Raw genomic sequence first — 14,327 nt, 5'->3', positions numbered from 1 at the left:
TTTTCTACATGCAAGTATCTTTTATAAATTTCTTTTAAGATACAGGGAAAAAATGAAAAGGCACTGAAAAATCACTAACAATCAACCTACCCAGAAACGCAGTCTGTTGCCATGGGAAGTAATTAGAGAAGATGTTTGCAAAGGTGTATGAAGAGAGGGTGGGAGTGGGAGTGTAGAGTTGAAAGGGAGTGTTCCAGAAGAAACCTCTTTCAACGCGGTGGTTCAGAGGTGGTTGAAAGGTGCTGAGGCTTGAGGCTCAAGAATGAGTAAAAATTAATCAAACAAAAAGCTCCCTAGTGGGTCATGCTTTCGCTGTTAAAAAGCAGCTTTTTACTGACAGAGGAGAGCTTTGCTGGCAAGGAGAAATGCAGAGCTACACATTTTATTTTTTAAAAATTCACTCACTTATTCATTTAACATGTATTTAATGAGCTCTTACATTGTGCCAGGCCTTTCTCAAGCTGAAGCATGAAGAGAAGACAAAACAGAAAGTTAGATGGAAAAGAATTTGTGACAAAGGCTACTTTTAAAATGCAGATCTTGTTGGTGTTACTGTTCCTTCACAATCAGAGAGAAAAACAAAGTTTCCATATGTAGTTTTTTCATTCATTACCAAACAAAAGAGGCATGCGGCTGTCCCTCACTACCCACAGGCAAATTCTGAAGACAAAATTTGGTGGGTGAGAAAAAAAGACTTTATTTTTTTATCAGGAGGACATGAATTTCCCCAGCCCCAGACTCATCTCTTTGGCAAAACTAAGACAAAGCCAAGCTGTCCCCAGAACGGGAAAGAGTGCCCAGCAATCCTGCTCCATCCTTATCTGCCCTTTGGAGCCTGAGGCTGTTAAGCACGTGGCTCTATGGTTTCTTCACGGATTCCGTGTGTCGGCTCAAGTGCCATCACCATGTGGCTTCTAGGACCTGACTGATCCTGCAAGTGCTCAGGCCTGCACATTTGTGCCGGTGGGTCCCAGAGGCAGAGAGGTGTTTTTCTACCTTCCTTACATTTAAATCTTTCCGCCCCAAGTTCTGCACAAGCTATTAGCATCCAGCCCTCTCAGCCAATCCTGTCCTTTACCCAGGCTAGACTGACAGCACCTCCTCCTGCCACCATGTTGACCTTCACTGTGCACCTGGGTGTGGGTGTCTGCTGGTCCCACCCACACCTAGGGAAACGGATGGGGGTAGGAAGGCTTTTCCTTTATCCAGATGGTTCAATAGCCTCCAGATTGCTCTATACAAGGCCTCCTCCTGCCTCCTCTCTTCCTGGGGGTGGGGCTATCTGTCCTCAGGTGCCATCTGAGCTTGTTTACCCAGGCCCTGGCTTCAGGTGAGTTGCCTCTGGCTTTCCTCTGGCCCTGCTTCACTTGGGGCACCACACCGGTATCAATAATGTTGATTCGGGCCACGTGTTATCAGCTTGCTGCCTGTCTGTACTACAAATGAAAATTTTATATCAGTCTTCATTTAATTTAAAGTTTGAGGGCAGATTTTTAGAGAAGCACAGTAGTTGTTAAGCAGCACAAATAGTTTTATTACAACTGGTTTTAAAGATTGCTTTCTTTGGTATGCTCACAAAGGTGAGGAATAATTACGAAAAGATTCTAAACATTTGTCACTATACTGGCAGGAGCACATCTAAGTATCTCCCTTACTGCATAAAAGTCCATTATTTATTACATACTTGCATTTCATGAAGAAACCTGAAAGATACCCACAGATAATGCAACATAGAACTCCTGAGAATGAAATGCAAACGTGATCAAATTGGTGAAAAACAAAAATAGAGAAAACATCAGACAAAAGTTTGTAATGACGTCAAAGCAAAGATAAAGAATACTTCCATCTAACCAATGATTTGGACTAAGTTATTATGAGAAATGGAAAGCTGCACTATTATAGTATTATTGAATTCTGATCTTCTTTGTTGAGAGCCATGAAAAATGCAAAACAGAGACCTTAGTTCATGTGGTTTGTGTGTTAACTATCTATGGCTGTCCAACCCTATACACATGTGCACACATGTTTATTGCCACCTAATTATCTGTTGTCTCTGGATTGTTTACTCTATAAACTGAGATCAAGTTTTATAAAGACTCAGTTTTCACATTAAAATACAATGAGATGACTTTCGTCCAAATAAATTGAACATATAGCTCACATGTGGACCAAAATAAGAGAAAATGCCACATTATCCAGCATATAAAACAAGGGACTTTTTGAGGGCAGTGAAAGTTTTAAAAAATAGGCAATGAGGTAGCATGAGATGAATTTAAACATTTAGAATTGATGGACAACTATTTTAAAATGTGCAAGACTGTAATTTTATGCCTAAAGAGAAAAAGCTATTAGAGAAATTGACAGTAGAGATTCAAGGGAGAGATCAAATAGATGATGTCAATAATTCCTTAAAAACTGTGAGAAAACACAATTTGGACATGAAGAAATATTAAATCCCATCATATTTTCCAAAGGGTGGGGGGTGAAAAAAACAAGTTTAGTGTGTCTTAGTGCAATCAGGCTGTTGTAACCAATCAACATAAACTAGGCAAGTAGAATGAGAGTTCATTTCTCATGGTTCTGGAGGCTGGTAAGTCAGAGGTCAAGTTGCTGGCATATTCTGTGTCTACTGCCAGCTTGATTCCTGGTTTTGGCTGTCTTCTCACATGGCTAAAGAGAAGAAAGAACTCTCTAAGGGTCTCTTTTCTAAGGCACTAAACCCATTTCAAGGGCTTTTCCCTCATGACTTAATCATGTTCTAAAGGCCTCACCTAATAACATCACATTGAGGATTTGGTTTCAACACATGAATTCTGGGGGACATTTAATCTACGGCAGTGCGTAAGAATATGTCTTGCAGTATGTCAATACACAGAAAGTTGAGAGTGGCTGCCTGGATCACTCAGATAAAAATACCCTCTGCATACACGTTGTTTTTGGGGGTGGTAGCATGCCTAGACAGTGGTTCTGTGGGGGGAGGGCAGGGGATGAAAGTTATGAGGGCAATAATAGTGGCCTAATAAACTTGAAAAAAGTAGAAAAGTTTTGAAACAATTTCCTTGAAGACAATAGGCATTACTAAAAACACTAAAATGTATCCTGTGATGTATTAGTGTTATTGTTCTGATTAAAACAGATAAGATTTATTAATACTTTTTAAGTTCAAAAAAATCAAATTTTTTGAACAATACATAAGGTTTGCCATCAAAATACTGACAGATTTGATAAGTGTTAAAATGCTTCCTCAGTGCTTTGAAGATTTCAATGACAAATTCAATGAGTAATCAACAAGATATTCAAGTATTTAATTTTTTAAATTTTTCTTAGCACTAGACCGATTTGCTAAAATGTCTTTGCTTTAAAATTCAGAATCATTCCAAATAGCTAAAAAATCCGTATTTCTATGTTTCAAATAGGTTGTCCTGGGCTCAAAGTAGAAGATGGTAATATAATTGGCTAATAAAATATATTTTAAAAAATCACTTTATATGATAAAGCAACATAAATAATAACTTTATACTTTACATATAGTCTTTTTATAATTTTGCATAAGCTCAAATAATCTGTAATAAGTTATCAAAACTGCATTCATTGTCAATTATACAGAATACAAATAATCATCTTATACCTAGTAATATTCTCATTAAATTATAATATCCTCATAAACAAATATAATAAAAGGGATGCTTTCATATCAACATCAGTACATGCCTCCTACATTAGGTAATACTAGGCAAAGTAATGATTATTCAGAAAAAATGTTGAGCCAGTGGTAAACCTATTATCTTAGATTGGTGATCAAATTCCTATTCTTTTATTTCAGTGTAGATTTTGCTTTCTCTTTTGAGATTTTAATATATATTTAATGTGAAAGAAATATTCAGGGTAGCAACAGAGAGGAACAAAACAGTGACATAAGAAATCATTTATTAAAACTAACATATTTTGCCCAATTTTAACACCCCTTCAAGTTTTTCATTCTATAAAAATTTTTCTTTATGGTAGTTATATATTTTAAGCATGTTTTTTTTATTTTCTGTGGCAATACTATCTTGAGGACATTTTCAAATTATTATCAGAAAGATTTTGCATCATTGTACATTAACATTATTCTTACTTAAAACAAAAACAATAGTATGGCTTTTTCTCTTATCTAGCTTTTTAAAATTATCTTTTGGGGTTGAAATTTTTTTAACTTATTTGCTATAGCTAGGCAATGAAGTTTAGGACCGATATAAATAGACTGAAATTCACTATAATGAGAGGATAGAAAAACTCCAATTCAAATAAATAACATTCAAAATAATGACATGACTCCCTATAATCCACATTCGTGACTTTGAGGGAAAATGAAACATTCTTAAAGAGGCTAAAATGTTATCCAAGATACTGGCAGCAATAATGCTGGAAAGAAAACCACAGGTGTTACATAAACAGGTAAAATAATTACTGCAGTACTTTCTTTTATCTACTTCAGAGTGTCAACCTTGAATTGCAGCCTCCACAAATAAACATTGCCAAAGAGCTAGAGGCCAATTGTGGTAGAATGTTTTGCTATTATTGATAATTAACAGTTACTGAGAATTTTAGATGCAATTAGGTTCTGTTATAAACATCAGCTAAACTGATCGCTATCTAGTCTGAAGTGATTATATAAAAAGATTAAGTTTAGATTAAGGTAAAAGAGAGCAGAACTCTGAAGGGCTGGATGGTAACAAATTAAGTATGGGAAATTCTGTGAGAGAAAGTAAACCTACATATAATTGGAAGTCATTTATTTGTTCTATAAATATTTAATTGACTTCCTACTATGTGTCAATGAATTACTTAAGTACTAAAGACTATAGACACTAAGGAAACATTAGTTCTCTTTGCTCATTGAGTTTACATTCTAGTGGGACATAGGAAATAAATCACACCCACCTGCATCAAGGAGGCTGGGATAGAAAGCTGGGATGACGAAACAAAAGACTGGACTGTGTGATGACTTCTGAAGGTCTGCTAGAACACAGCCACCATTTCATTTCATGGATTGTTTATGCCAACACTTGTGAGGGAGATGCTTTTTCATTGTTTAGGTGTTATTACTTTTATTTTCTTATATCAAAAACGTTTTCACAGAAACCACAGGAATGCAGAAGAACCGAGCCCAGAGAGATGTAAGAAGCCAGTGGAGGCTGGTGTGAGGATCCGAGCCCAGCAAACACAGGGTCAGTCCTCTTTAGGACAGAGCTGCTACCTTTGCTAGCAATGGACTGTCAGAGCCACTACTGTAATGAATGATCATAGCTGTTGTTGGTATTGTAGCCACTGATGATCCAAAGTTCCGGGTTAAAGCATCTGATTGAGAAAACCTAGGTTTTAGGTCTGGGTTCTCTTCTACCTCCACATAGCGTGATTGCACTATGGGGTCATGCATCCCACTCAGACTCAAACAAAAGGGTATTAAATAAATAAATAAATAAATAAATAAATAAATAAAGGCTTTCTGAAAGCTTGGATGCAAAACAATAAACAGAAACAAATTGACATATCTGTTTTCATGCATAGCCTCTGAAGTTAATTGTAAGCATATATTATTCCTTAGATTGACAAGAGGTGCTACAAAATTTAACATTTATGTTTATTTAACTAACAAGTAATTGAATGAGTGATTATAAATAATTTCAAGCAATATGCAAATTCTCTATTTTACCTGGCTGGTGTAGCTCAGTGGATTGAGCACAGACCTGCAAACCAAAGGATTGTCAGTTCGATTTCCACCGATCAGGGTGCATGTGTGGGTTCTAGTCCAGGTCCCCCCACCCTTGGTAGGGGGCATACAAGAGGCAACCACACATTGCTGTTTCTCTCCCTCCCTTTGCCTCTCTCTAAAAATAAATAAATTTAAAAAACACAAATTTTCCATTTTAAATTCACAGTTTTAGTGTTAAACCTAATTTAAAATTTTACTTTTCTTGTGTTAAAAATTAACTAGTGTCCCATACTAGTGGAGTGGAACACTAAAATTTTTGGAACAGTAAAAATTTTAAGATATGTTGTTGGAAAATACCATAAAAACATGAATGAAAAAAGTATACATTTCATCATCCAGGAGATCTTGTCTTTTAGTATATATTTTGCTAGAAGGAAACATTTTAATTATCATTATTAGTTATTACCTAAATCATATGTCACATGGATTGCAAAGAGATTATCATTTTGCTTATCGGTTTTATTTTTGAAAAGGCTATTGTTTTGCAGGAACTATAAGATACATCAGAATGATAGTCACATTTTGAAATTAGATGACATAGGAAGATTAAGTGAGCAACGACAGTAGCTACAAAAATAAAAGGAAGCTGAGCTCTGCAAAGATTGAATCCAATCTACAATAGCGTCCTCAGAGCTACTGATATATTCTCATTATTTGTGATGTGACAGAGAAACAAAATGCTGTGCTCCTTCAGTGCAGAGGAAGAGAGTGAAGCAAAGAATAATAACCCAAAGAGAACTCTGATGGCGGTGCAGGAAGAATAGTAGAAAAGAGCAACATGATTTTAAATACTTATTAATGCCATTAAATAAAGATGAATTACATTTTTTAAATTCTGATAGTACTGTGCCTAAATCTAAGGTTTTTCATCCAGAATCAAATGCCTGGCAGTCATTAATGTCAACCAGTTATGTTAACACTGAAGATCATGCACATTCCCAAGAGATTTTACTAATGAGAAAGAAAATTTTATTACAGAATAATAAGAGTAGTCACAAATCTCTACTTTTTAAATTGGAATATATTCTGGTAAATTAACTATTGAAACCATAAAATGTGCTCTGAAATCCAGGAAAATAGCATTCTATTTATAGTTTAATAAAGTTTTTAAAGGAAGTCATTTTTCTGAAAAGTGAGAATTTAGTATAGATACCTGAAAAGATGGCAATAACAGTAACAAAATTTAACTTCAGTGCACATGTAAGGTAATTAATATTTCAGTAATGTCACATAAATAGCATCATACCAATAGTTATTAAAGAAGCTTGTACAGATACCACTGTTACTGAGAAGATGAAATATTAAAGTTCAAAATATAATGGTGTAATCTAAATTTTTAAAAATGTTGACTTAATAACACACTTTTCCATTTGGCATATTCCATGTAATAAGGAATATTGTGGAGACCTATATATTAATACCCACAAATACTTTGGCATAACACTTCTTAAACTATAATGCACAGACTCAGTTCACATCACAAACTATGACTGTTCACAAGTTAGCATACAAAATGATGCCAAATATTGACAATATTTTGTAATTTGCCAGAGCAATTTTATAATTATTGGATCTAGTTATGAGAATATTGAGCTTGTATTTTATATATATTTCTTGAATTTCAGTTTTCTAAATAATTAATTTGTATTTCATTTTTTAAAAGCAGCAACCCCAGCACACAGGAAATCATAAACAAAGCCAAAAAATGAGAGGCACTATTTTCTGGTTCTTGATATTACATATTGGATTGATCCAATTGTGAGAGGTCAGATAAGGAGTCCTCCGAACACTGCCCCCAAATCCCTTACTTCTGTCCTTTACTTCTCTGTGAGAGAGTTCAGTGTAATTGTAAAGACCGTACAGTCAACCGTGGTACATATCCAGATGTGGCTCTGAGCTCAGCCACATCTTAGATAATGTATATTTATTTCAATGTACTGACCGGGGACTCAATACATTAGGATATGTTAGGTCTCATACATAGAGATGATATAGTAAGTGCAAGATAAGATACCTGTTAGTAGGACTTGCAAAAAGAAAACCATAATTATTAGTGACTAAGTCTCTCTATAGCTAATGAAGAAAAATCTAGAAATATAATGAAGACAATGAATCCTTAAAGGGAATTAGTAGAGATTGAGAGCTCTAGGGTATTTTTCCATTTTAAAGGGAGGTGGATGACCCCAAATAATGTGGGGGGAGGGAGCAAAAAATGCAATATTAGAAATATTTCTCCTAGGGAATGCAGAAATTTATATTTGTTAAAAGTTCCTTATCTCATGTATCTGATAGCAGACAAGTTGACTAAGTAGGTGCATTAAGTAGATTAAGTCTCACTCAAAAGCAGTTACTAGCACCTCTCTGAACAATTGGAGCCTGTGTAAATTAGTGTCTCAGAGGCCTCCCGAGTGTTGCAACAGGAGCAGAGAATAAAAGAGTTCTTGGGAGAACCATGACATGTGCCTCATACAGGTCCAGGATTATGGAACCGAGTGCCAACTTTTACCCAGGGGAGTCTCCATGTGGGACACTGAATGAGTTTATGTCCGAGTGAAAAAGCGAAACCACAATGGGAAGGCCTAAAATACCAGAGTTTTGTGGGATTTTTCTCCTTGGGTCAACTGACTTGGGGAAAGTATTAAAAAATTTGCATATTTCTGAAAGAACTTGCCTAAAATATCCTCTTCCAGAGTGTATCAGTGGGAGAAGTACCTGATCAAGAATTGTGAAAGGTACTTCTGAAGTTTACTGCCTTTTGGAAATATTTTTGAAAATAAGACTATTCAAAAAATTATTAAAAATACATCTTATCTATGGGTGTAAGCAGGGAGATTGAATAAGTATCAAGAGTAGATAGAAGTAGATGTTGTTACATTTCTAGGTTTTAGGTTTATGCTGATTTCATAACTGTTCATAATATCAAAACAAACACCCACCCACATTCATACATACAGAAATACATACATAAAGCTATTGACAGTCTAAATCATTGTGTCTTCAAATAAAGGCTGTGGTTAATCCAATTCTGTTCACCTGGGGGACTGACTTTTTTCCAAGGGTGGACACTTCTATCAACAGCAAACCCTATTCTATTTGCTGAATTAAGATTTCTTACTGCACTGTAGTGATCCTGACACATTAACGTGTTGTCACATACACTAGGTCTTCAAAGAACATTGCATGGGAGAATAGAAATATAAAATCCTCTGAAGGATGAGCCTTTCCACTTATTCTGACAATTATCACAATCCTCAGTTTATGTGAAAATCCTCCAATTATTGCTGTCATAAATAAACATCAATGAGAGAGCAGTATTAGCTAGTTTCTTTTAATAGTCTCACTAATTGCATTCATCTAAATAAAGATGTAAAAGTCTGAATAAAAATTTTGTCATTTGGGAGTTATTTCCTCTTATAGAAAAAAAAGCTATAAATTAAGAAACCTGAAATATCCCACAGTAAAAAAAACAACAACAAAACTATAGGAGATCACTTATCACTGTCTAATGTTGGTGTCTGTTTCCCTTTCTTACCTGATTCTCAGGTCCTCGCAGGCACGCTGTTGCCAGGTGATCATAGATCGTGCTTTCTGTGTTATTCTCCACTAAAGAACCATCAAGTGTGTTTCATGGCCCCTGCCTTATTCTTTTAATCCCCAAACACCCTGCTTAAAGTTAACATTGAATATCAGGGAAAAACTTATTTTAACCATCTCTGCTTTTTTATTCATTACTTTTAGATCATTTATTCCCCAACACTGACTTGGTAGATAGATAGATTTTAAAACCAGTTGCCATCAAACATTTGTTTTCCTGCATTTCCTGGTATGTCATATTTTGCCTTACATTAATTTTACAATATTTCCTCTAAAATGAACTAGGACAGAAGGCCCATAAATTGTTTGATTAACACTAGATGAAAACAGGTATGCTTTTAACATCACCTACACTTATAAAGAGTGCATTATTTAAAAGAAAAATATAATCACTTGATTTCTGATGCCCTGTTGGAACTGTGTGTGCAATATGTGCACGTATGGAAAATGATAAAGTAGTGTCCTAAGTCATGTAATGCGTCATAAGACAGAGGCACACAATTTTGAACATTAGAAGATACTATTTTAAAATTTAATTTGAGTACTCCTCAGATGTTACTCAGATGGAACTAATTATTTCCATGCTATTTGCTTAAATTTGGATAAATTTGCATTCCTGACAAATGGTAAAATCAGGGCAGGTGTAAAGAAAATAATAAAATCAAGTTTTTAAAAGCCTTCTCAATGTTAAATAAAATATACAGTTTCTCAATGTCATGACTTGTATCTATGGCCTTCTTTCTACTTGCAAATACAGAAGACATTGCCTTGCTCACCAGCCGCCAGTCTTTGTCCCAGAGCTTGTTGTGGGGTTTCGAACTTGGTTCTAATCTGTCATGGAGCCCATATGCTGGAACTGTTCTATGGACTCTGATACATTTCATTGTTTACATTGCTACTGAGATCCAGACAAAAGCCAACCTTAAAATTTAATAGAGCAAAAAATTATAAAGAGAAAGATGTTATCATTTACTGATATCATGACAGAACTGTTTTCCTTATATTAAAATGATTTAGGCATGGCAATATTCTTCAGTAGTTATCAAAGGAAGAGAGTTCAACTATGTGACTTAACCTTATGAAATAAGTATGAAAATACCAAGTCCATTCGAATTTAAAATTTAAAAGATTTTTTATTAATCAGGCTTAAAGATTATTTTGGTATTTATAATCTCCCTTGAATTTCCATTTCCCCACTGTTAGTGATAAAAAGTCCATACACAGAGGGCCATTCAAAACAACGCTCCACAGCTACATAGATAAGCTATTTTCTGTCAAAACATTTAATTATCTAGTTGTTCCTGTTAGTTAAGAAGTAAATCATTTAAAGTGTCAATAAAAAGATTAAATATAATCTTGAAAGGAAAATGCTTACATATAAAAAGGAGAGAAATTTATAGTCAAAGGAAGAATGTAATTTGTCATTTCAAGATAGTTAATGAGCTTCAGATACTCTTTGATGATGAGAAAGAGTATGATATACATAAAAAAGCTTTAATGAAGTATAAAATTATAATAGATAATGAAGTCCTTTTTTAGAATATGCAGTTAGAAACTGCTGGATTTTTCTACTTGTTAAAATAATAAATATATTGAGAACACTATGTGTGTATAAAACTATTTTAAACCAGAGTTATAAATTCTAATTCAAGATGACCAAGATAAAACTAGCATTTTTTTTCTCCATCTCAATCCTCCTTTGAGAAGGAGCAGGGGGAAAAAAAACATGTTTACCATAAAGGATTTTAAAAAGTTTTATGTCAAACTGCTTGAGCTGCAATAGCATAGGAATTAGCTGAGGAGGTTTATGTAGTCAAAAGATGAAGGGATTTTATAGTGGTACTCTGAAAAAAAGAATTCAGAAATAACATAGAAAAGTTGAATAAACACATAATTTGGAAAATGCAAATTAGTAGAATTTTATGTAACTCTTTCAAAATGATCAGTTACAAAGTAAGAAACAGTCATTTTTCAATATTTAAAAGATGACATATTTGAATATGCCCAAGTACTTCTATTTTGTGTTTTTTTTACTTTCCATACTAAATATTTATAATAAAACATAAACAAACATAAAATATATATTAAAGAATATCACTTGTAGCCTTGTTGGTATGGCTCAGTGGATTGAGTGCCACTCTGCAAACCAAGCGTTGTCGGTTCAATTCCCAGTCAGGGCACATGCCTGGGTTGCAGGCCAGGTCCCCAGTAGGGGATGCACGTGAAAGGAGACCACACATTGATGTTTCTCTCCCTCTCTTTCTCCCTCCCTTCCCCTTTCTCTAAAAATAAAATAAATAACATCTTTTAAAAAAGGATATCGCTTGTAGATATATGCATTTTAATATGGTTTCCATATAAATAATATGTAGATGACTGAACTGTTCAATACACAAAATAGTTTAAATATAATTTAAGTCTTGAAAAAGTCATATGCACCTATTAAAAAGGTTTAGGTGATATACATTACATAACAAGAAAGATGTTAATCATTAAGTGATTGCAGACTAAGTAGTAAAACAGTGCATTTACTGTAGCATTGTTTGCAGTACAGATGTGTATTGACATAGTGTGCATTTCTTGTTGCATCTCATCTGCTAAGATTATGTACTATTTTGATAATTTTGTTTTGGGGGACATGCTTTGAGATTTATCAAAATATTCATTATTAGATATAGTACTATAATGTTTAAAATATTTTAAAGAAAAAATATAGATAAAAATAAAATGGCATTAAATAGAAGCTATTAACATTTTACACACCCTGCTTTTGAAAAATTGATTAAAATTTTTCCTTTAATTGAGTTTTTTACTCACTTTTTACATTAATTGTATTGCAAACTATTATTTTAATAAACACTGTTCTTAGATGTCCAGGAATTTAATCATAATTTTACATACACTCAATGTATATAAAATTTTCTTAGAAGATAGTGTTAGGTAACTGCCTTTATTAATGATCCAGAGGTAAAGCAGAATGCCCTCCATACTATGGATCAGCCTTATTCAAAAAGTTGAAGGTCTTAAGAGAAATAAAAACTGAGACTCCTTGGAGAGGAAAGGTTTCTCCTGCAGAGTTCCTTCACACTCAATACTCCAACATCAGCTTCCGCCTGAATTTCCAGCCCGCTGGCCTGCTCTGAAAATATTGAAAAGGTAGCTCCCTAACTATGTGAGCCAATTTTCAAAACAACTCTCTTTCTCTATGTATATATGAGATCTGTCCAGAAAGTACACAACCATGTAATAAGAAAAATAAAGACATTCCTTGAAGAAGATCTGAGATACCAGAAACATTGTACACAGGAAAATGACACCTCAGCGCTTCGCAAAGTTGGAACCTTGGGACTTCACACAGTCTTCCCAATCATCATCAGCTGCTTGGCCATATTTTCCTGAATGTCATCGACATTCTGAAATATCTTTCCTTTCAAAGGTGATTTTAGTTTTGGGAAAAGCCAGAAGTCACTGGGAGCCAAGTCTGGGCTGTAGGGGGGCTGAGTCACCTGGGTGATTTGCTGTTCCTCAAAAAAACTGCATGAGGTGTGATGAATGAGCAGATTTATTATCCTGATGAAGCTGCCAATCACCAGTTGCCCAAACTATAACTTTCTGAATCATCTAAACAGTTTCTGCAGAGAAATGTTCAAGCTTAACACAAAATTTGATGCAGATTTGTTGCTCTACTCACTCATTTTGAATGTTACAGCCACACAGTACACATGCTCACTCAATGGCATCTTCCACCCCCACTGACTAGTACAGTGAAGTCCTCATTATTTATGCATGTGCATTCCAGTCCACTCTCCTTGGCTGCCAGGTTACATCAATGTTGCACAAACCATTCTAGTTATATTAAGAATGGTTGGACTTTTCCAGACAGACTTTATATATGCCATTGGTCTTGTTACTATGGAGAACCCTAAATATAGTAACTAACAATGCTAAATGTATTAAAACCCAAGTGCATTTCAGTAGTTTTAAATCCAAATGCCTTTATTAATATAGCAGATGACTGAAAATAGAAATCAGATGATTATAAAACATCAAGTAGTGGTAATTATGGTGAACCTGGGACTCCATTTTTGTTGGAAGACATTCAAACTGCAACATTTTAAACAATGTACCCCAGTCAAAGATGGTCTTAGGCTGATTGAGCTTGAGGCACATCATTGTGTGACTTAGTTCATAAAATTAATAGAAGAAACAAAAAATTGTGGGTTAGAATGATTAGATAAAACTTCATAAAGGTAAAAAGATTTTGAATTTGTCTTAACCACAATGGTTAATGTCTCCAACAATGTTGATACTGGTGCCTGCCCAAGCCCCAGAGTGAGGGATGGGTTGCAGGAAATGCTGGAGGCAGGGGATGAATCCATGCTGCTAGTGTGGCTTGTGACAACAGACTTCCCGCCCTGGACAGAGACAAAGGAGGAGGAGGTCCTGTGTGGAGTCTGCTAGAGGCAAGTGAGGGTGATTGATGGAAGGGAAAGCTCTCTTATTCCCTTCTGGAACAAGGAGGCAGTGGGGATTACTGACCTGAGAGTCTAGCCTGGGGAATGGTTGGGATTGCGGGGAGCTGAGCCTTTCTAAAGAACATAGAATTTTGGGCTAGGAGATTTAAATGGAGGGAAAGGAGAAACACACACCCTCGTCTTCCCCTCGCTCACTCTGTTGGGGGCCAGAGAGCTTGCAGACCACTGGGTCCTGGAAGCTGCATGACCAGATGCAAGGTCTGGGCACCCCTCCACGCCCAGCATGGAAAGCCAAGGTGCAGTGATGGTGATATGAGTCATGTGCTCGGTTTCCAGGGAAAAGCCTGAAGACAGAGATCCATCTGCTTAGCAGGCTCGGGCTCCAAAAAGAATAGATAAGGGTCGAGCAAGACTGCTGGAAATGGTTCTAGGTTTCAGTCTCTTGGGGACAAAGGATTTTTTTCTTTGTTTTTCTAAAGAGGAGCCTGGAGCAAGGGAGTGTC

Source organism: Phyllostomus discolor, chromosome 11 (genome assembly GCF_004126475.2).
Source record: "Phyllostomus discolor isolate MPI-MPIP mPhyDis1 chromosome 11, mPhyDis1.pri.v3, whole genome shotgun sequence".
Lineage (NCBI taxonomy): Eukaryota > Metazoa > Chordata > Mammalia > Chiroptera > Phyllostomidae > Phyllostomus > Phyllostomus discolor.
Note: the sequence above shows the minus strand (reverse complement) of the source record.